General features: G+C 37.5%; 1 protein-coding gene across 24 annotated transcripts in view; it reads right to left on the reverse strand.

Annotated features, from left to right (window-relative positions):
* Positions 1–24,225, reverse strand: part of DLG2 (discs large MAGUK scaffold protein 2) — an 847,901-nt gene that overhangs the window by 121,660 nt on the left and 702,016 nt on the right. The window contains exon 1 of one of the 24 annotated variants that reach the window (XM_032678116.1): positions 947–1,295. The exons of the other annotated variants lie outside the window; for them this stretch is intronic. The gene's annotated coding sequence lies outside the window, so the exon portion shown is untranslated. Of the gene's footprint in view, positions 1–946; positions 1,296–24,225 lie in introns of those variants that run through there. 24 annotated transcript variants of the gene reach the window in all.

Here is a 24,225-nt window from a genome sequence, read left to right on the forward strand (position 1 = left end):
GATAATTTACTTCTCCTGAAGAGAGATGCAGGTATTGTACAGCAATGTTAATATTTCAGTTTCATAAACTCTGCTTTTCAATTCCTTTCTGATTAAAGAAACAAAAAAAAATGAAGGCATACTGATCTTTAAAGGTTACTGGCAAGATAATGTCAACACATTAACGGTGCTTGCTTGAAAAGATACAGAAGTCAAACAGAAGCAAGTGACAATTTGAGCAAAGAATCTAAAGCTGGTGAAATTCAAAAAGTCATGCAGATGTTATAGGAAATATACCTTTCCCTGCTTAGCTGTGCTATATCATGTTCCCACAGTTTGTTTCAAAATCTCCCTTTACCTTTCATCTTACACATATTTCACCACTGTTGTTATGCAAGATGGGGAATCATTCATTTTAATGTGATACTAAGCATATTACCACAAAAACAGAGAGAAGCTACCATTTTATCTATTATCTAATTAAAAAAGCTCTACTATCCAAATTCTTTGCAGCCCCTCACTGCACACAAAAGATTTAATGCTGCATATGAAAAGGCACATGTACAAAACAGGAAGGCATTTGTAAATGCTTCTGATATTTGCTTTTTCTTTTCCTTCCTCTTGTTACAAAAGCCACAGCTATCACTCTCTTTACCGCTAATAAAAGCAATTAACTGACAGGTAGATTTGCTGGTTTGTAGCTTCTTTGAACCCCCGACACATTCACTAAAGGAAAGTAACTTTAGCTAGGAAAGAGATCCTCACAGCACGATGGTGAATAATTCATCGTTGCATTTTTCTTTTCATCTCATTTTGTGCCAGTAACGTACACAACTGAAAATATTGCAAAATCTAAAACCAAACACAGACAAGGATTTCCAGCAGTAAAATACACATAAAACTAGCAGGCAGGTTTCCCCAGCTTATATAATAACAGCTTTAGCTCGACAGAACCCCCATCACTCACCGAGGACTGAATTCACTTGAACAAAAGCAGAGCCCAGTCACCAAATGCAGCTTCGCAGGACTCTCAGTGCAAGATGCTCCTGTCTGCTGTTCGGTTCACACTTGCCTTTATAACTAAGCCAACCAACAACATTCAGTTGCTGAACCTGATGAATTATAAAACGGTAGCTCCCAGACTCTCATATTTTACATCACAGGGGGTGGTCATCCAGCATACACACTGCCTGTGTACATATATTCTGCTATAACTCATCCTGATAAACACATCAGTACTGGCAGCAGTGACAGTAATTGGTGCTCAGGATGTACAAGCACAAACCAATAGAGCACACTCCCACCTTCTGCTCTGTGCAACATCTCTACCTGTCAATCACTGCACCTTGTTAAGGTGGAATGATCAACCGCACTCGGGGGAGAGGCAAAACTCGGAGAAGAAACCATCTACCAATACAAATTCTTCACTTAAATATTTCTTAATACAGTAGTAAATGTAGCTTCAATATCCTCCAGATAACGGTTTTCATGATTTTTTTTTAAATCTTCATGAAATCTTCCCTTCTTAAAGACACAGTTCTTGTTTAGTGACTAACACAGGGTTCGTAACTTCTACTATCATGAATGGAAATTATTCAGGCAAATTCCAGGGATATTAGCATGGATAACCTAAAAACATTACTCCAGGCAGAATGACTGCTAAAAGCAATATACTTGCTAGGTGAAATTCTGTGTACATTTTAAAATCCTCTTAAAAATGCTGACAGGTTTTAAGAACATGCTCAAACTTAAAAATATGTATATGTGATGTTCTTCACTTCTCTAATGCTTTCTTTTCCCCATATGCTTGCATTGTTTTTATAGTCAATGTATAGAAACAGAATAATAGATCCAAGCACCTAAAGCTTAGACCCATTAATACAATTAAACTAAACATTTTCAAATGGGATTAATTACAGCAATAACAATCACAATTGTTGCACATGACACAAATTAGCACTCAAAATTAGCCCCTAGCAGGCAAAACTAGTTATGGTAAATGGTAAAACACTGCCAGGGATTAGCCACTGGAAAGGGGTTTGTATGGCAATTCTTTTAAGACGGAGCAGAAGTTGCTCTTTCAGAGTTGAGCTCCAGGAATTTTGTCTGTGTTTTACACAAATTCAAGGCTATTTGTGTCAGTGTGGAGTGGGAATGAACCCTTTATTCAAGAGAATTTTCTATTTCTACATCACTGATGATGATTCTCAGAGGGCTACATTTAGAACCTAAACACTTGATGAAGCTCCTTTTGCTCCCATGCCTGTAAAACTCCCCCAGTTTTTGGTACCATAAAGAAAGGTTGTGCTTGGGAAGGTGAGCACAGTTGTGTGTGTGAGCAGTTGTGCATTGCCTGGATGCTTTTCGATGAACAACTGGGCTGAGGAATGCAAATGAAGTCTGCGCCAGCAGCCCCAGGCAGAAACCCAACCCTTCTCACCATCTGGACCGACTGATGTGCGTCACAATGTGGGAACAGGGTGTTGCATTTCGTGCATAGCAAAAGCTAGTCCTATATATATATCCCTTTTCTCCTGTTGTCAGCTGCTTGTTCCACCCCATTCCTCATTTGTCTCTGTGTTCAGCACCTTTACTATCTGAGAAAAAAATCACTTAAGGCCAGCAGTGTTTCTGCATGTTCTGCTGGCTCTTACTATAGCAGCTTGTACGATGGAAAAGCTCTTCAGAGTTGGGTGGCAGAATGTAGGAGAGACATATCAGGACTCAATCAGAGTATCGGTTTTGATGTCTCCATCTTTCTGAGAAGAAAGGGCAGCTGAGATCCAATAACTGGATTCTCCAGTGATGCTGATTAAGAATAATCCAATATAGACAGCAAATATTTCAAATGATAGACCCTGGCTCATTAAGAAGCAGAAAAGAGACCTATGACACTGGATTTGGCTTTTAGAGCCAAATTCTATTCTCAGGGGCTTACATATTTCACGTGCATATCATGGAGGTTCCCTAAAATGGCCCAATTACAACAGTTCATTGTCTTGTGCACTAATTAGGGTTTTCTGACATATTTTTTAAAAAAGACAGTTTCAAGAATGCCAGAATGCCCTATTTTCTTTTTTGTTTTGCCTTAAACATTCAGATTTCAAGAAGCTTCTCAAGGATCTGTGTAAACACGACACTGCCTTATAATAATTTGGTGCAGTGGGATTAAGACACAAGCAATGCTTGGTTGAATCTCCTTGCCCAACATAACATTCACTCTAAAATTCAGCTCACATTTACTGAAGAAAATGTTTGTAAAAGTGACCAATATGCCAATAATGTAAGCCACAGCAATATTTCATAGCTGTGTGTAGGTGGCATGCATAAACCACAGTCTGCGGTATTACATAAGAGCCACAATTCCAAGAAAAATTTCTACCCTGTTTCACACTTACTTGAAATTTTTAATTAGTTACCCTACCTTCCATGTTACCTTTCCATGGGTAATACAGCTGATACTGCTGTAATATTCAGCAATGTGGTGCTCTGTAAAAGTGCTACCTTCTACGTGATTTGATACGCCCAACACACAACCCATATCCTTGGGTTCTGTTCCTATACTCTGGTGCAGAACGTGAGATTTTTCACATTAAAACTTACTCCCTTCACTGACAGGTGTGTGAAAATCCCATATGGCTGCCAGATTTCTACATACCTACATATATAGAGTATCTAGTTTTAAGGCATTTGTAACAAACACTTTTAGTATTGACTTTGATGTTCTTTACTTCAAGCTGCAAACTAGAAATGATCTAAAAATGAAAGGGAAAAAAAAAAAAAGAAAAGACTAAAGCATTCTCATTTGCTACCAAAACATTACTTCTTTCTTCTATAATCATGTGGACTATATTGACTACACATCTTAAACATTTTATGTGCTATCTAAAGTGAGCACACAGAACACTGGGGAAAAATCAGGGCATTCAGCTGAAATGACAAGAGCAGAAGAAGCAATGATAATTTCAAATTAAGAATAACTACAGGCAGATTTGATACTGTCAAGATCACAAATTAGCTAATACTGTTAACTAGATCTCCAGAATCTCCACAGCGTGGATCTAGAATTCCAGGAGAAAAAACATGCTCCAACAGAGATAATTTCCCGGCTACGCCAGATGGTATGGATGATCAGTACTCTGGGTAGTAATCCTTGCCATGTGGCTAAGAAACCATCTTGCAAACTAAAGAGGTATTTATTCGGTGTCCTGCATTTAGCAAATTGGCTTTTCCATTCCTTCACTGATTTTTTTTGTCATACTTACACTGGATGCACTCTTACCTTGGATTTACACTCTTTGATCTGATAGCCTTTTGATGGCACTGTCAGAGAGTATCTCTAAACCAAAGAGCAAAGCAGGATTTAAAAAAGGCCTGTGCATTTATTAGACAATACCATCCAGAAGAACAGTAACAACAAGAAACCTAAGCTTTCCAATGATCAGCGTTTGTAAAAACACTTTGTTTCTTACAGATGTTTCTCCTTTCATCTCAGGCTCAACCCATTGCTCTTCATCAATCTGCATCACTTTACAACAGTCTAGCTTCTCCTGGGTCCCTTACAGGACAAAGAATCTCAAGGGCTGCAAGTCCCTGCCCATCTTTCTCCCAGCAAAGGTACTAATTTAGCTCTCCCTCCGTAATCCAGCTAAGAATTATCAGGAAATCTGTATGAGCTTAGTTAATTCTGAGACCTACCTTTTTTTAAAGTCAAAATCAGCTGAGCATACTTGTAAAGGTGCTTTATGACACTTGATAAAGGCAATCCCTAGCTACAGGGAATTTCCCAACCTATACACTCAGAAGGGCAGTAGAGTGAGATAGAATCATCATTCCTCTTGAGTACAGAAATCCATCAAACTTTTAATTCCAGCTGAGACCACAGAGGATTTACAAGTTTCACAAACTACTCCACTGTCTATGGTCTGAATCCAACGAGAATTTGTCCTTTTATAAATATATGGGAAAATAGTACCGAAGGAGTCAGATTTCATTGCTGTAACCTACATACATCCTGCATTACAAAATATACGACAGTGACAATGTAAAATAATTTAATTGCCACAGCAGGGTAATGCAGAAATTAATTTTCTTTCAATGCAGCACACTTGAAATTTCATTTAAGAGCAGTTTTTAAATAGAGTTTCAGTTTCTAAGATTAATCTTTTTAAGTACAAATTAATAAAGGTGTATATTTAGATAAATTAAGGCCTTGAAGATGTAACAGACTGCATGAGTGCTATTACTATAATAATATTTTTCTGAAATACAGTACTTTTCTTCCTCAAGTGACATCTTTTTTGCTACAAGTGCAGAGTGAAAGCTCAAGTCCTCTTTCTCAATGAGGACTGTGATTGAAAAAATACAGAAAAAAAAAAGAATTAAAGGGGATAGTCAGCTAGGTCTGAATGAACAGACACCCAAGAGAGCAATTCCAGTTGATCAAGGGCAATGATAAGAACTTACTTTGTTAGTTAGGAAGGTTGAACTCTCTTAATGGTGGTTTCATAGTCTTGAGAATATGAATGATCCTATCAGTAATAAAGAAGAGCTGCTAAAAGGAAGGAAGGCCAGAGGGCACTTTCCCTAGAGCCTCTGGAGAGGCTGCCTGGATTTGATTTGATTTGAAAAGCCTTTTATAGCACCCCATGAACCTGGAATACTACAGCAACCCATTTTTAAGTCAGTGGATATCTCAGAAACAGTCTGAGATTTCATAAAAATATTGATTTTCTTTATGGCTTATGTTCATGTGGTTAAAAGAACTGAGAAACTTGGAAGATATAGTTCAGAATCCAGAACTGTTTTGGGGTTTTTTGTTTTGTTTTGTTTTCAGGACTTTTATTTTCCATTTAAACTTGGTGTTTCCTTCTGCCGTTCCATTTTAAATGAGTTAAATTTGTCTGAAGTTTTAAATTCAAATCCAAAACAAATCATAAGGGACTTAGTAATTCCAAGAGCTGGAAAAGTAGCTAAAGATCCACTTTCTATTAAGTAAAAGTTTAAATGCGGTAGCAAACCAGACAAGCATCTTTTATACAAACAGAAGGTTCCACAATCAACTCCTTGTAAGCCTGACACAGGGAGCAAATGAGTCAACAGCTTTGTATGGCAAAGAATGGTGAAGCCATGAAGATCCTCCTTTGATTCACAGTTTAACTTTGCGTGCACTCTGTGGTGGGAGGAGTAGGTGGCTGATTTGGGTAAGAAGTGTAGCACAGGAATGATACACTTGACTCCTCTGAGGATGGTGATGAAAATCTGTCAGCTTGGCATAGTCCTTCACGTTACCTACAGCAATTACTGACACATGGAGAAAGTAACAGCTCTGCAGACATCGCAGTGAAAACCACAGAATAATTATACTTGGAAAAGACCTCTAAGATCATTGAGTCCAACCATTAACCCAGCACTAAGTCCACCACTAAATTGTGTCTCTAAGCACCACAACTACCTGTTTTTTGAACCATTCCAGGGATGGTGATTTCACCATTGCTCTGGGCACCCTACTCCAATGCCTGACCACCCTTTCAGTGAAGACATTTTTCCTAATATCTAATCTAAACTTCCCCTGATGCAACCTGTGGCCATTTTGTCTTGTCCTGACGCTTGTTATCTGGGTGAAGAGACACCCCACCTGTCTACCCTCCTTTCAGGTAGCTGTAGAGAATGATACGAGGCATGGTATGTATGGTGCAGAAAGCATTACTGCTTTATTGAAGAATCCTGTGGCAGTACTACAAGGGGCTACCCACGGAAAGGGACACAAGCATACAAAACAGTCTTTATGAGAAAAGTGAAATTCAGGCCTGCATTTGTGGTAGGTTGCAAAAAATAAGCAGCATCACCTGAGGATGCCTTCTGCACTGATTGTGACAAAGAGCTAACATAGGAATCAGTATGCGCGCACACACACACACACACACACACACTATCAGATTAAGTTTTCCCCTCCCACGGTTTTCTTTCAGGAAAGAAAATTTGAAGCCTGGATGACTAACTACAATGCAGATGGTAGAGCAATGTAGAGATACCCATGCAAGCTCCAAATGAATTAGCTTAGGTGACAACACAAGTGAATTTAACCTACTCATATTGAACTCCGTGGTTATACTGTTCCTGGAGCCTGAACACGCAAAGCAGTTTAGGATCCAGACAAGCCAAGGAAGGACAGCAGGTGATACTCAAGCTAGATCTGTGCCAGCATTCTTGCAAATTTACTTCTGCAGTTTTTTTGCCATTACTTATGAATTTTCCAAGAAAGTACCTCCCAGCAAGTAATAATACATGGAGTTGCAGGAGCATCAGAGCGAAGTACTGCTCTGAAAAGAAAGGAAGAAATTATTCTCATTTGGGATACGGCAAACCCTCTTTCAGCTCAGCAGGAATCATCTGTAGCCTTGCACGGTACTGCTGAAACTGCAGATTTACTATCTTGGCTCTAATGTCAGAACAATTCATTCGTCTCTCACCAGAAACCCTTTTGGTTAGCTAAGGGTGACGGTACCCTCGTGAACTTACTTTTTGAGGGGACCGTCATGCTCAGTGTATTTCTGTGCTGTCTCGGCACTCTGAAGGTATGAATGGCAATGATAATTCATCTACTGGTCAGCAGTAACCATGAACAGGGAAATGTCTGCCATTCTATCACATTTATATCTGGTTACTAACTTCCAAAGAGTCTGAGCTCAGTTGGGCACTTAAGGACAAGTCACTATTTTGTGAGGATTGTGTCTGAAGGGACCCAGGAACCAGGACACTGATTAGGGGCTCTGTTCTTGAACTACTTACAGTTTGAGGATTAATTAGGAGTGAGAAAGTGCTCTAAGACCTTTAATTGAAGAACTGAAGAATTAAAGGAGGTGAAATATAAATACTTATTCTCACTACAGCATCAGAATCTCTGAGTGAAGCCCTACTGAAATAACTCACACTATGTAGATACAACATGAACATTTGGCTAAGATTTCTTAAATGACATCATGGGATTTATCATGGAATGATGAAGAACGGAACAGAGAGACTGCACATGTTAAAGCTGAGGACGTACAGTTTTCAGCACTTAATTTGTAGCTGTGTACTCCTATGCTCTGACCAGCTTTCTGTTAGATACCACCAGAACTGGAAGCAAATCATATGGAAAATAAAGGGCAAAGATAAAAGTTAAGAGCAGCAGTGGGGAGGAGGAAGTTGATTGCTTTCTCTCTTTTATGCTTTCAACTCCACTGCTATTTTAGTAAGCACCTCGGAAAAGAAAAGCAGGAGCAAATGGTAGTAGCTGGGTACTTGGGACATTTGCTGCAGGAGTTTTGTGTGTCCTGGGATGGACACTGGGATGGACTCACTTTCTCAGCTCAGCACTGTTTCATGCAGATACTGCAAAGATAAACTAAAAATAATGATGTATTTAAACTTTTATGCTGCAGGTAACCTAAGCATCTTCAAAGCAAATAGTTTTGCAAGAGTTAGAGAGTGATTTCCTGCAGTATTTTTTTCTGCTTTTAACCACAATTGGAAAAAAAATTATATTGGCCCTCCCAGTTGTAATATTGCACAGTAGACAGCAATGTATGTCAGGCTGAGGGATACAAGAGCAACCAATAAAAAAGCACTGTCACTAAGCAGGGATACAAATTAAAGGAACTTTTTCAGCTCCAGTTCTCAGAGAATACACTTATTAAAATGTGATTTGGGGGCAGAATAATCAGAAGTGACATACTTGAATGAGAACAATAAAAACAAAGTGATCCTGAGGTGAAGAGGTGGAAAGTGAGTAATCTATATTGCTTTGTGCTGGTACCAAATAACGACTTCAATAACAACATATGAAAATGCAGTAAGATGATGGAAATGGGCTATTTTTGAAAGAAATAATATGACCCTTACAAAGAAAGCATTGTGTACAGTACACCATGAAAGGACAGGGCAGTTAGGAAGATGACTCCCTGTGGAGACTGTAGCCAGCTTCATATCTTAATAAATGGGAGATGTCCAAGCAATGTGTGATCCTACAGATACCATTGTATTCTCTTGGAAAGTAATAAAAACTACATCTTTGAAAGTATCATCAAAGTTCTGGGCATGTAAAAATAAGCTTGTGCAGAAATTTATGAGGTGAAAAAAATCCTTTTGTTTTTTATCAGTAGATTTAATTACTTTGTTTCCCAGTAAGCATTCCATTGGAATATGGTACTTCAGCTCTTAGCTGCTGAAATAACAGGATACTTTAGGAGGATGAAAAATGTCAATCCTGTATATAAATTTAAACTACACTACCTATATCCTAATAAAAAGAAGAGATTAGTAAATAAAGCTTTTCTGAGTTATAACCAAGTAGCAGAGCTGAGCAAATAATTTGTAGTGAATATATGGTTTTTTATCTGTTACTTTTAATTTTCTTAATAAGCAGATACTATTTCTTAGTTTCCTGCCTGGTGAAGTGTAAATATTAGCACTGCATTTCTGGGGCAGATATTCCTATGAAATATATGAATTATAAAAATATTAATAACAATAAGTTAATCCAGAAATTTGATGGAAATTAAATGGAAATGATCAAAAACTCAGACGAATTATTCAATTATATATGCATATTTCTTGTACAGTTGCTGAGGTACGTGTTTGGCTTTTCCCAGAAACCTAAGAAACATAATTTTGGAAGTCAAATCATAATTAACATTTTTCTTTCTGTAACATAATTTCTGTACCAATGCTATGCAAGATGAAGAATGTACTCTTATATCCTACTTGGTTTGCACTTAATTTTCAAAGCATCTAGTTTTAAACTACAAACTTCTTGACTTAAGAAGATTTATAGAAAGTTAGGGAAAAATCAATTAACTGTATGAAATCAATGTTTGTAAAATTTAACATGTTATTTATTATCATGGAATAATTTCAAGGTCTTTCTTTGAATGAAACTATCAGAAATTCAGGCCTCTTTTTTTTTTTCTGGAAGAATTAAATCCATTTGGGATCTTAATATATTCATTAATTTAACACATTCCTTTTAAATGATTGATTTTCTTTAATTTCCCTTTTACACCTGGTGAATACAGTTAACAGCTTCCTGTGGGCAAGAAACATCAACTGGCATGACATTGGACGCTATAGCCAGAAGTTATTTTTGACCTTTCCAACCAAACCAAAATCCTCTTATTTCTTCTCATGTAGTAGTAATTATTAAAGAGACACAGCTTATGTTCAGTTAATTAAAATTTAAGAGTATATGCTATAAAGAGAAATGACAGAGGGATAAGCCATTGAAAGACTCAAAGTAGTCCTTAGTATTGTACTGAGGAAGAAAAATTGCCATCATACGGTATATAATCACCAAGGACAGCACTGACAGCTGAGAAAACATCATTTTGAAAAGCCATTCTTTTTCTTTGAAGTAATGTTACTGGCAGTGTCCATATTAATTTAAACTAATGATGTATTTTATCTATGTGATAAATATTAGGACTGCTGAAATCTAAATAATGTTTCAAATTATTTTCTACATCTGAGGACTCTTTAAATTACAGTTGAAAGGCAACCTGCTCTGTGAAGGCATGTCCTGTACTGAACATTATTAGGATTAGGATAATTTTACAGTACACCTGGTAAGTCCAGGTGAAACTCGTTGAAAGACTCATGGATCTAATTCAGCCAAGAAATACTCCACCTCTGCAACTTCATGCTAATACATGAGAAGGGAAAAAAATGACACAATTATTATGCTTACAGTTGCTCCAATAGCCTGGAAAGGAGCTCACCAGGAAAATGGAGCTGCTAGGAACCAGAAACCCACCTGGATTATCCTGGCACTTTGGCAAAGTCATAATATCCTACCAAAATGTACCCTACCAAAATATTTTTTCCTTTACTCCTAATATGAAGGACAAATAAGTAGAGTAGGTGGTTTACTGGGAGCACAGGAAGTCCCTAGATAGGTGTCTACTAATAAATAGGAAACCTTTCTTTACTGAGAGGGTGATCAAACACTGGAACAGTCTTCCTGGAGAGGTGGTCAATGCCTCAGGCCTGTCAGTGTTTAAGTGGCATTTGCACAATTCTCTTAACAACATGCTTTAACTTATAGTCAGCCCTGAATTGGTCAGGCAGCTGGACTAGATGATCCTTATAGGTCTCTTCCAACTGAAATAGTCTATTCTAAACAGTAATATCGTCAACAAAATAACGATTATTAGAACAATTGGGATTTTCTCTGCAAATGAAGCCACACCCTCAACGACTGCCCCAGGAGTTAAATGTCCAGATACATTAATGTATCTGGCCCAAGATATGATGCTACTAATGGGTTCTAAATCAGTGTTTTATGTAATAAGGTTAATTTCTTTGCATTTTTTTCCACTCTGCCACATGCAAACAGTGACTGTTAATAACACTCAGATGCAGCATTGTTAGTGAACAGTTTCTCCTATTACATGGCATGGCATGTGTCCTATCCACCCCCCCCCAAAAAAAAAAATTATAATGGAGTACATGTGGAAAAGTCCCATAGTTGATCTTTCATAATTTCTCATTTGCTCGTTTTGTCATGATTTTACTGGTTTAACAGAAAATGCTACTGTAAGAGAAAAAACATATTAAGGATAACTTCTCAGCATTTGAGGCTTTAGGATGGGAAGAGGAAGACTTAGCATGGTTCCTCAGCTATTTTAGTCCAGATATCTATACAAATCCTAACTATCTTGGAAACACAAATCAAATTCAGTTGCATATATATTAGAAATAAAGAGAATTACCAGGCAATCTCTCAATGTATTTTATGTAAGTTTTCTAATTCCCTCCCTCATTTATGTTCTCCTTTGACATCATCATTAAAAATGAACTCTTCTTACAGAAAACATGGGGGTTATCTGGTTGCTCTGCTGCTTCTAGTCTTCTCTAGCCCAGGAAAGGGATACTGAGGCTCAGGAAAGGCACCACAAACAGTGCTGCTGATCAGAGTGGTCTGTAAGTGGAGAAGAATAATTTACAGGAGTTAAATGGATTTGTCTCCAGCTGCATGAGCATCTATAAGGGTATTCATGGAATGTCTGTGCTAGAGTAGAAGCATGGGAACAATCAGAAATTGCAGCTCATTTCCTAACAACTGGTTTCAAAAGCACATCAGCACTTAGAAGAAAGGTAGATTTTAGGTCAAAAAGTGCTATTGTTCCTTTGGCTTTATTCACCTGGTTTAATCTCCACATAGCTCACAAAACTGATTAATAGTATATACTAAAAGTTGCAAAAAATTTGCATTAATTAAAAAAACCCCAAACCTTCATAGATTTATGAAAATTGGTACATTGTGCAGTGTTCAATCCATAATAAATAGGCAAATTAGGGGTGACCCTCAAGTTTTTGGCAGGCTGCCAGTGCAGGAGCTGCAAAGACTGGATGGTGCCAACAGGTTGTTCAACACACAGCAGCACTGAGCTGCCTGGAGATCTCAAAGTGAGTATTTGTCCTGGTTCTCTGACATTCTGACTGCTGGGGAAAAAGGTATTTTAAAAAAAAATCTTTATAGCCTGTGTTCACATTCTGTACTTCTTGAAACTTTAATGATATAGAAATAGCCTTTGACTTCCAGTCAGCTGGATCTGAAAGACTCTTGAACTCAGAATATGAAGGTTTTATTAGAAACCTGACATTTTTAATTAGAAAACCCTCAAAGGCTATGTCTATAATTAGTAACTCAGATGTTTCCAAGATAATTCCCATGCCCTGAGATGGCTTGGAGCACCTCACGTCTGTATGACCTAACTCTCCCACTATCCCAAAGTTTAACCTGGACCCTGGGGTTGGTGCACCTGAGCTGCCTTCCAAATCATGTAGTGCTAGACTAAAATGTGCCAGGGACCCTGGCAACAATTTAACAGCAAGGGAAAAAAATATTCCAGTTTGGGAAAAATATTCCAGTTTGTTTACAAGTATATATGACGTCAAAGTGATTATGTCAAATAAGAAAGAGGTTAGGCAGGGATTATACACAGTTTTCTTCTGGCACATCACAGCCCCATGGGAGGACAGGCTCCGCACTTCAAACCATTACTGCTTCTAACTCAGGGTCCCTCTAAGGAGCAGCAGACCCCATACCAGCACTCCTGTTCCCTCCGTCCCCTCCTCTCAGAAACTCTTACAGCCTGCACAGGAGCTGCAGGTTCCCATCTTCTTCCTGTGATCCTTTCACCTCTCAGACCTTGAAGTTTCCCTTAGCTTTTAGCACCTTCTGTTCTCCACTGTGAAGGAGCTTCCTCCATCTCACCTCAGGGACTCCATCTGGCCCAGTCTTCTTAAGAAACAGAAGATAACAGTGAACAACTAAGTAAAAACTCAAATATTGTCTGTCACATCCAGAACTAATTTTAGGCCTCTTAAAATGTCAGAATTAAACCACAATAAACTGATTCCCTATGATCTTGTTTTCAGAAATTTTGGATCTGTATCAAGGTGAGATTTGTTTCCTCAAAATTGTTCTCTCTCTGAACCCAAAACAGAGCAGTCATCAACCTCTTAATCCTCTTGAAAATATGTAAAAAAATTTAGCACTTCCAAAACCATATTCCCTTTAAGTACAGTAATTGCAGCACTTTACACCTATGGATTGAGGAATTCAGGCACACATCAAGTCGGGCTGGTCCTAGGACACTATCCAAAAACAGTACTGATAGATATGGCTATTTAATTTCTCCTTGTTAGTCAGTCTTGATCCAACACCAACATCCTCTTCTGGGCTGCATGCCGTTAACATAAGGCACAATCTCCACATTGAACTCCTCAGCTTGTAAGGCTGAATGTATTACATTATTTTGTATCATTGGTCAGCATCTAGGTAAATGCTGAGAGAGTACTTAAAAGACAACAAACTATTATTATTGTATTCCCTCAAATCTCTGGTGAAAATTCAGTCACCTTCTGCCTTCAAGTGAAAAAAATGATTTTTTGCTAGCCACACATTTGTTCATGCAAGCCTCTGGGCAGAATTTACCACTCAGACATCCCAAGATGAAGAAACAGGACTCTGTTGTCAGGATTTTATGGGTTCAGCTCAGGAGATAATTTTGCCTCTGTCCTTACATATGGTTTGCTGGGAATTTTTTTGTGATTTTTTTCATAGAATCATTCAAGGGAAAACTACCGCAGAACTTGCCCCCAGAGGAAGAAAACAGAAAAACGCCAGGCAGTTTCATAATATGAAAAAGCATACCACCAAAAGAGGCACTTTTGATGCCCTGGATGCAAGCAAATTTCATTTGTGACTCTCTGTTAACACTGGGATCACAGACACAGTTTGACCCCATTGTTTGCACCTAAAGTTTTTATGCATGTGGCTGAAAAGTTGGCTGAGCCTTCAGATAACAAATGGATCCTTCAGCTCACTGCTCTGCAGAACCTAATGTTTAATCACAGAACCTAGTGTTCAATCTTTAGCAGTGACAGATATGGCTCTAGAAAGGGCAAGATGGGCTCAAAAGCACATTTACCTGGAAGTGTTTAAAAGGTGTATGGATGTAGCACTTGGGGATATGGTTTAGTGGCGAAGAGAGTAATGCTGGGTTAAAGACTGGACTTGATGATTTGGAGGTCTTTTTCCAACCTTAATGTTTCAGTGATTCTATGAAAAATTCTTCCTGGTTCCACAGTGAAAAAAGCTCTGAGTAATGGTGTAGATCCATCATTAGTTCAAGATAATAAAATTCTTAATAGTATTGCAGCACATAGGGAGCTATTCACAAAATATTTCTATTCAGCTTTTGGAAGGAAATAGGATGATGCACTTACATGAAAGGAATAAAATACCTGTCTGTAATTCGTAGAATGCTTACTAAAAACAAAGGAAGAACTAAACATTATTAACTGGGAATTGAAGATTATATATAAATAGGTATGATTAATTAATGTCTAAGAGCTCTTGAAGTGACAGATGAGGATACATCTGTTTTATAGATTTTCCTCCTTAGTGCACCTTGAACTGCAGAGAAACTCCATCGGGTTGAAAAAATTGTTATCCAGCTGGACAGAAAATATGCCTGGGTAAGCACAGAGTAGTCAGCCTACTATCAGTGCAATTAAAGTAACTACAGAAAAAAAAAAAGAGAATGTAATACCATTGACATGATTACATTGAAAATATGCCTCTTCAAAAAAGCCTCACTCCTGACTTTAAAAAGAGGACCAATTGAAAAAAGTCTTTAAGCATAATAGTGTCCTGGGAGGTGTCCGAATGAACACTAGAGGCTGTGTGCCATACAGTATCAGTTAAGACCATTTTAAGGGACAAGGAAAGGGTTTGTGTCTCAAAATGTTATTTAAAAGCACAAAATGATTCCTGAATGAAGATATTTTCAGTGGGGTTTCAGATGGATTAAATACAAGAACACACATTTCCCAGCATTTTCATCAATGGCTTTGGAAGATAAACCTCTTTGGACTAAATGTGAGGTTAGAACAAAGACTGGTAGAAAAGGTAACAAAAATTAGAGAACATAAGTCCTGTTTTATGATCTAGTTCTTTATTAAGTTAGTCCTATTTGAATGAAATTTCTCTGAATATAAGCAACAAATGTGATATATATAAACAAACAAAAAATGAAAGCCATTGCTGTGGATGCTTTAAAAGGAATTTGCAGTAAAAATGGCTGGGCAATTTGCATGGGTTTGGTGTGCTTAGACCAAGCAGAAAAGGGAGTAAAATGCAGACTATAAATGAGTATTTGGGTACCGAGCACGCTGGTACTAAAACACTGAAAAACATTCTGTTGCCCAAAAATGACAGCAAAACACTGGGACAAAAGTCAAAACAGTCCCAAAGAAAGACAGCTGAGGACTTAAAGAAATTACTATAAAGGTTTTTAGTTTGGCAAAGAGAAAATAGAGAAGTTGTAATGTAGGGCCACTTTCATGGGACAAAATATTATATACTTAAAGATCTTCATTTAGAAAGGCATAAAAAAAAGAGATTAGGAATTGAAAGAGAGAAAATCCACAAGGGAAATAATGCACATATTTTAATATCTACTAAAATAAATAAGCATTGGAAATAATTAGCACATCAATTGCTGAATCTTTAAGGTCTCTTTTAACCCAAACCATTGTAGGACTCTATGATCACATTTTGTATAATTTGAAAAGCTTTTTGACCTATTCCTCCCCTAGATTTTTACATCTGTGGAAATATAATTGGTGCAGCCCTATTCTGACATTATAGAAGTTCACCAAATATGGATTTTATTTAAATGTCTGAGGATTCTCTTTCACATTTAGACAGTGTTAGTGCCTCAAAAGCAGCATTTTGATTAAAAAAAAAAAAAAGACTCCCTCAAAATCTGCCTAAAATTTCTTACATTAAATTAATCTAATCTAAATTGCAAGCAATTTCAGGCAAAAAAGCACAAAATATAAATATATATGAGAACCTCTGAAATATATGAAAGTATAATAAAGCAGCCAGGTGTTTCCCAGCATAATGGTGCTCTGGGTGAGCTCTTCATCATTCTCAGGCACAAGCTCTGTTCTGTTTTTTGTGTTATCCTAGTCACCTTTGCACCTCTGTATCTTAGCAAGTATGACTTCATCCTTAGTCCTCCGAAGCATGTTGGAATATGAAATCAAATGCATTTGAGATGTGTAGCTGCTGTTATGAACTTATTAATGAAACTTTAAGGAAGAGAAGAGCAGGTAGCAGCAATGTGATTTGTTCCTTCATACACTAAGGTTTGTAATAAAAGGAGCAGTCACATGGAACAAAGATGTTTTCCTGTAACCAAGCAATACACATCTCTTCTGTCATCTACCATCGGCAATAATTCACATCAGAGCTCCACAGGGCTGAGGGGTTAAAATAGGCTGGCACAGTTCTCCCTCTCCTCAAAGAGTGAGTTGGATATGCAGCACAGCAGGAGATCTGCCTTAGCATTTATAGTTTACTTTGAATAAACCCATCACAGCATTCATGCAGACAGAGAGTCTGAGACACTTGGGTTTGCTCATCCTTAAGACGAAAACTCAAAAGAGGATCTTTTGCTGTCTACAGCTACCTAATGGGAGGGTCTAGAGAAGAGAGAGAGAGAACATTCTTAGAGGTGCACAGAGAAAGGATGAGAGGCAAAACCCAAAGTTCCAGCAAGGGTAAATCTGACTAAACCTAAAGTGAAAAAAATCACCATGAGAGTGGTGAAATACTGGAACACATTACTCAGAGAGGCTGTGAATCTCCATTCTTGGAGATACTAAGAACTTGACTGAAGGAAGGCTGACTGAGGAAGGCCCTGAGTAGCCTCGATGTGCGCCACCCTTTGAGCAGACGGTTGGAATAGAGGCAAGTGAATGGCTCAAAGTATTTCAGTTCCCTTTCTCCATAATTTCGAGGATTAAAAAAAAAAAAGCTTATTCCTGTATGGTTTGTGTTACACAACTTGGAAGACTTCCTTTCTTTTTATAAAAAAAGTAAAAAAGAAAGAAAGTAAGAAATACAGAGAAATCATGAATCATAGAAGGGTTTGATTGGAAGGACCTTAAAGATCATCTAGTTCCAACCCTTCTGCCATGGGCAGGAGACCAGGTTGCTCAGGGCCCCATCCAACCTGGCCTTGAACACTTCCAGGGATGGGGCATCCACAGCTTCTTTGGCTAATCTGTGCCAGTGCTTCACCACCCTCACAGTAAAGAATTTCTTCCTAATATCTAATCTAAACCTACCCTCTTTCAGCTTAGAGTCATTACCCCTTGTTCTATCACTACATACCTTTAGAAAAAAATCCCTCTCCAGATTTCTTATAGGCCCCTTTACGTACCATAAGGTCCCCTAAGTTCTCCCTGAAGCCTTCTCTTCTCCAGGCTGAACAACCCCAGCTTTCTCAGCCTGTCTTCACAGGAGAGGTGCTCAGCCTCGTGATCATCTTCATGACCATCTCTGGACTAGTTCAAACAAGTCTACATCTTTCTTGTGTTGGGTACCGCAGAGCTGGATGCAGGCCCCAGGTGGGGCCTCAAAAAGGCAGAGGAGAGGGGCAGAATCACCTCCCTTGACTTGCTGGCCACGTTGCTTTTGATGCAGCCCGGGTCTTGGCTGGCTTTCTGTGCTGCAAGTACACATTTTTGAGTCATTTTGAGCTTCTCATCAATCAACACCCCCAAGACCTTCTTCTCAGGGTTGCTCTAAGTCCATTCTCTGCCTAGCCTGTACTTGTGCTTGTGATTGCAAATTAACATGTTTTCATTGATGTAATCAAAACCTATACTAAATCATACACGGTTCCAGAAATTCTCAGAAAAATATGATAGAAGTAGGAATCCAAATGCTTGATTTTTTTGTGGGAAGCATTTTTACTAAACTGAGTTAACACAAAAAACCCAGATATGTCTCTCATGTAAAATCAGCTTATAGTTATAGTTACTATGGCATATACCCAGGTTTGAACTCTTTATAACCTTCTAATCTGAAGAAAAGAGAAGAAAATTTTTCCTCACTTTACACCTCCACATTTTCAGAATCAAGATATCAAGAAACGAGCTGCTAACTGGTACAGTCAGTTCTGAAGAGTTTCACAAATGATGATGATCTTCACTTCTCATTTACTGATCGCAGTCACCACCACTAATTTTCTGAGGAATCAACAGGATGCCAAACATTGCTTGCTTAAGTCTTTAAATGATAATCAGTCAAATGCCTCTCCAAAACAGCTCATTGTGCCTCTGAAGTGTAGTAGTCTGGAAAGAGTAATGACAGTACTTTTAAGCATGCCCAGAGATGTAAGATCTCAATTACTCACTTTGGGTCTGATTTGTGCGAGTAGGAACATTTGCAGTTCCTGGACCTGCAAATACATACGATCAACAAACACTAATCGAGAATATGAAAGTTATTATGGCTGGAATTACATTGCTATAACTCAACACTGAGCATGCAAGAGCCAAACCCCATTTTGATAGGTCAACCAGCGGCTAAGGAATGAATTCCCAACAGAACTGACGTAGTCACATACCTCACCAGATTTGCTTTAAACATTGTTTTTCATCTTACTTTAAATAATATGAGTATGTAGTAATATGCATGTACAGATTATTTTAAAAATGCAACCAAAACACTTCCCTGCCCACACTGTTTTCCTTCAAAAGGTGAGGTGAGAAGAACCATTGCTGGCATATGTTTGCTACAGCAATTAATGCATAAAAGTGATGACAAAAAAAATCACTTTAAGTCTTCATAAAATCAACAGCTCTATTTCGAAAGCTTTCTGCTTTACCTGCCCTTTGGATACATAATATACAATTCATATCTGTGGTAAAGGAGACAAGATCTGTGTTCAGGGGCAGGTTGGATGGGGCTCTGAGCAGTCTGATCTAGCGGAAGTTGCCCCTGCCCATGGCGAAGGGTTGGAACTAGATGTCCCTTTTAATCCCAACCATTCTATGATCTCATTATTTTCTGTAAGTTTTATACAACTGAGTAATCATATTCAACCTCAAACAGCACATGTAAGAATAGTAATTTATTTTCTAAATAGAATTCTAAGAGAGAACTTTTCCTCCAATTAATTGTCCTGTAAACACCTGACTTCTGGATGGAATGTTTTATGGCATAGTCTGAACAGCACCACTTCTGTTAAAGCTTAGGAAAAAATGTTTTCAGGCTTGCTGCTTCCACAATAGCATTTTTGATAGAATACCTCAAACACATGACAGTCACAAGTCAATTCACAATACAGGCGGAGCAAATTCTAGTCTGCCTAACACACCATGTAGACCACACTTTAATTTATGAGCGTTTTCTGTTTCTTTTTTGTTTTGTTTTTTTTTTTAAATTTTCTAGCGAGTCAGTTAACCACCACAAAATGAAGTAATGAGCATTTGATGGGAACTGCAGGGAGAAGACAGCAGCTGCTTGATAAAATAATAAAAGAAAAGAAATTATGAATCCAGCTTTGTAAAATAGTCAGGTAGTTCTATGGCCTAGCCACAACCTGGAACAAATCTGGCATAAAAGATTAGGTAAAAATTCAAAACAATTATAAATTGTCTCCACTCTTAAAGTTTGAAAAGTAGTCAGAGTCTAAAGATGCAGTAAGATTTGTAAAAAACATGTAGGTAGATTCTAACCTGAAAATAATAGCTGTTACTTGATACACCTATTCAATGGATCCTTGAACATCTTTTCAAGTATCTGAGAAGAAATCCTTGTAAAAGAAGCCTTATGTATTTTTACTCAAAGACATAATTACTGCTAAAAGCTTCAGTCATTTTTATAAATGGAAAGCATTCCCCTGTGGATGCTATGTTCTCATGAATGTTTTTGAAAATTTTAGCCGAAGTCTACTAACTACAGATAGTTAAAACTTATTTTTCCAGAGCTAGGTAGTATTATTAATGCTTAGCAGAGTAAATTCTATTCAACATAACTAAATCTTCTGCTCAAGCTTTCATATCACATTTCAATTACTGCAATTTCTTTTTCTCTGTCACTAGCAAATGAAATCTTGTTTCACTGAAGTCTATCCAAAATTAATTTTCTTAGATCTTTGCTTTGATCAGCTTTTCTGTGAGACATACAAAACTGTAGCAGTATTATTAGGCTACAGTCCATCTTACTGATCATTATTGTTTTTCTTAGTCTGTCTCTGCACAAACATCTCTAATCACATCTTGTACCTAAAATATAACTCGTTTAGGCAGAAATGTCATGTAGGCTCTGTATTTCTAAAAACCATGTAGCAGAAAAAGAGTGTATAATGAAGGGTCACTGGGATAGTACAGAGAAATAACAACAAACAGTTGAATATGAATCTATATCTGGTCCTTGGAAAGAGTGAGTGATTTTTTAAAAACTGATTTTATATAAATTCATATGTGAAAATATATATGAATAATGGAATATATTTTATCCCATCTTCTCACGTTCAGCCGAGTGGACATTATAAAATATTATTGTGCAAATATTTAAAGATTGTTTCACTCTAAGAAAATCATCACATTGGAGAGCAATGTGTTGAAGTGCTTTCAAAGCAGCCCAGCACTGAAACATCCAATGGATTTCTATCAGACTCTGTCATTACCATCCAAAAGCTACAAATGGGAACATCTCGTTGATTTTGTTTGTGGTGGACTTGTTGATGCATTGTGAAGGCTGACTACTGAAGATGATTGTTATTTGGTGAGTACAGTTTGTACCTGTATGTGGAGTACCAACGACCATCTCACTTGACTGAAGCCCAGAGAGACTGAACGAGGACCCTGAAAGGGCCTGGTGGTCTCTGGAAGATGCTATTTTCTGCAGCATCCTTTCATAATTAGTTTTGAAGATATCTTAAAAAAACTCACATTCCCCCAAAAGAAACAGGTTTGATCCCAACCCCAGAGTGAGTCAGGTAGTACCAAATGGTGGGCTGGGGATGCCTGAGCCTTCATTACATAGAAGAGAGACTGATACGATGGAGGCTTTTTTGTTTTGTTTTGCTATGGTCTTTTTATGCTGAAGCACAACCTAAAGTGTATATGGAAAGTGTGTTGCCATAGGAACCACACTGCTGAAATGAGTAGGAGAAGTGAAGCTCAGGGGAAAGAGAGAATCGTTTAATGAAAAGGGAGAAGTACCAAATATTACTGCACATGAGAAGCCATTGTACTGTAAGATATTAGCCAGGTGTTAATAAGGTGATTGAACTCAAAAAAGTGTAGTAGAAAAGGTAAACATAATCCAGTGACTAACTGGAAGGAAAAAATGTAATTGTGTCAGAACCAAACAAATCAAAAGTATAGTCAGCTTTCAGCACGTACTGCTACCCAAGTACCAACAAAAAAGTAGAGTAACATCAATTTTCTGAAACTGGCTCCAAACCAAGATGACATGTAAGCTTTATAGCACAAGAAAAAAAAGAAAAAAAATTATTAATACTGTTAGTTTTATTTTTCTTGCAACAACAATTATAAAAATCAAATTCAGAAACTATTTATAAATAAGGTAATTTCTAGAACTCAGTCACTAAGTCCACACAGTGGCTAGTACAGAAGGATAATAAAGAGCTGCTGGAGAATGTGAAACCAGAGATATATTCCTTTGATCTATATCCCTTTATGATCTGAAAGATGAAGAGTGTCGCCCTCTACTTGAGTTGCAGTAACAAGGTAAAAAAAACACCTCTAAAACACTGTTATCCTCAATAACCTCATTACTACAGTGAATAGCTCCAGGCTGGCTAAAAGTAGAGAGCTGCTGTGCTATGAATTATACACTTAGAGAATAGCTGCATCCTCCTTAGAGATAAACAGATGATAAAAGCACAGGCTGTGGAGAGAGCTTAACATGCAGAAACAAGTATCAATTTTCTTGCTATCTCTTGTGTGGAAAATTAATTAATGGGCAGAGAAGCGTAGATACACAGGCCTTTCAAAGGGATAAGGAGGCATGAGGTGAGGATTAAAGAGGAAGACAAACAATCCTGGAGCAAAGACCAGGGAGAGGGTAGCAGGTAAGAAGACACACTCAGAACTGTAAGACCTGCAGGGGACTAAGATGTCCACCTAGTGCTTAGGGCTGCTGGGGACATGGACTCCCCAGCTCGTTCCTCTATGAGATTAATAAGCATGCAGAAATAATCCTTTATTCTTTGCTTGCAGCAAAGAAAACATCCAAAGATGGAATATTTGTTGATTTATTTGCAATAATGTAAGGGTGGGTTACATGGTTTTGATTTATTCCTTCTATCATAAAGGAAATGCTAGAACAATGACTCTAAAATACACTGCAAAATATAAATTCTGTTTTGCCTTTTTTTTTCCCCTTTGCTGGCAATAGATATACCAATAAAACTGTCAAGATTAAATCAGATTTTATAAATTAATTTTAAATATGAGTCTTTTTCTTAAACTGTAATCTACAAGATAAATCTGGTATCCTTTAGTTATTTCACAGGCAAAACTTTTAGATCACAATTTGCTAAATAAATGCTAAATATAATCTTAAGTTATACTGTCTATTTTTACTATAATTTTATGTTCACTGTAGAATATATGTTGCTGAACAACAGAACTTGAATCTGTAGATTCAAATAATATCAAATATGTTGATAGACTTGAAAATCTATAAAAAGTGCATATGTATTTAAATCTATGCATAAAGTGAAGAATGTGAATAATTTCTTAAAAGGTATATTATCATTAAACTATGTGAGATGCAAATAAAAGATTCTCTTCAGTTTAAGAAGTCCATAGAGATGATTCAATTTTCATCTTATATAGGACAGTAAGGGAGGAGGAAAGAAAAGGATTACACAGCTTTTAAATAGTTACATTAGCCTCTCAAATTTTCAAGGCAACTACCCATTTGAAGACATGAGGCTTTGGCAATTTACAAACACTAACCATCTGCTCTTCCGTTTCCAGAAATCAACTACATTGAAAAGACACCCAAAGCCCATAGGAAACAATATAACAAAAAACGAGGGAGCCTCAGCTAGGAACATCAGTAAGGAAAGAAGGTCACAGTGAGGAACAGTGGTATTTCTCATATTTCAAAGAACCTTTTTGGTTTCCTACAGTGACATGAGAAACTTTATTTCAAAGTATTGGTAGTATTTCCTTTCTTAAACCTAGGATAGCATTTAAAAGAATAATGAAATAACTCAGTCTTGGTAAACTGTAATTCCCATAGCCTTGTTGAAATAACATTATCGGCTGATGTTTCCAAAAAAGCTGAAAGCAGAAAGCAGTATGTTAGCAGCCCTTCATTACAGAAAGCTGCTTCAGTAAGAAAGTGTCTCCCAGACACGTACCTGAAACAAACTGGCCAGAATAAACTGCCTTAGGGTGCCTCTTAAACTGCATCTTTACCTATTACTGACTATCTATTCATCCTAATTTGGGATTTTTTTTTTCCCATGTACTTTTATACAAAGACTGGACAGATAAACTATACTGACCTTCTCTTCATCTGTGTAGTTAGGATTTCTGCTCTTAAGGGTAGGTTTTGTCTAGAAAAATGTTTTGATTCAACTTGGTGAATTTAAAAAGAGAAAAGCACAATCTAACAGTTACTGTGTTTCCCTTTCCCAATGCTTCCAATCAATGCCCTTCTTCCCCATGGATGTTGATTGTGGGTTCAACCAGCACCTGTTTCATAGGTTTATAAAGCATCTTGAGTGTTCATGGCATGACTTGAGCATGCAAAAACAATTCCACTATTAGTATTTCCTACCTCCATGGTCTGATTTCATTAGCTGCTAACTTGGAAACTGCAAAGAGCCACAATGAAAGCTGGAT

The sequence above is a fragment of the Chiroxiphia lanceolata genome, chromosome 2, assembly GCF_009829145.1.
Source record: "Chiroxiphia lanceolata isolate bChiLan1 chromosome 2, bChiLan1.pri, whole genome shotgun sequence".
NCBI lineage: Eukaryota > Metazoa > Chordata > Aves > Passeriformes > Pipridae > Chiroxiphia > Chiroxiphia lanceolata.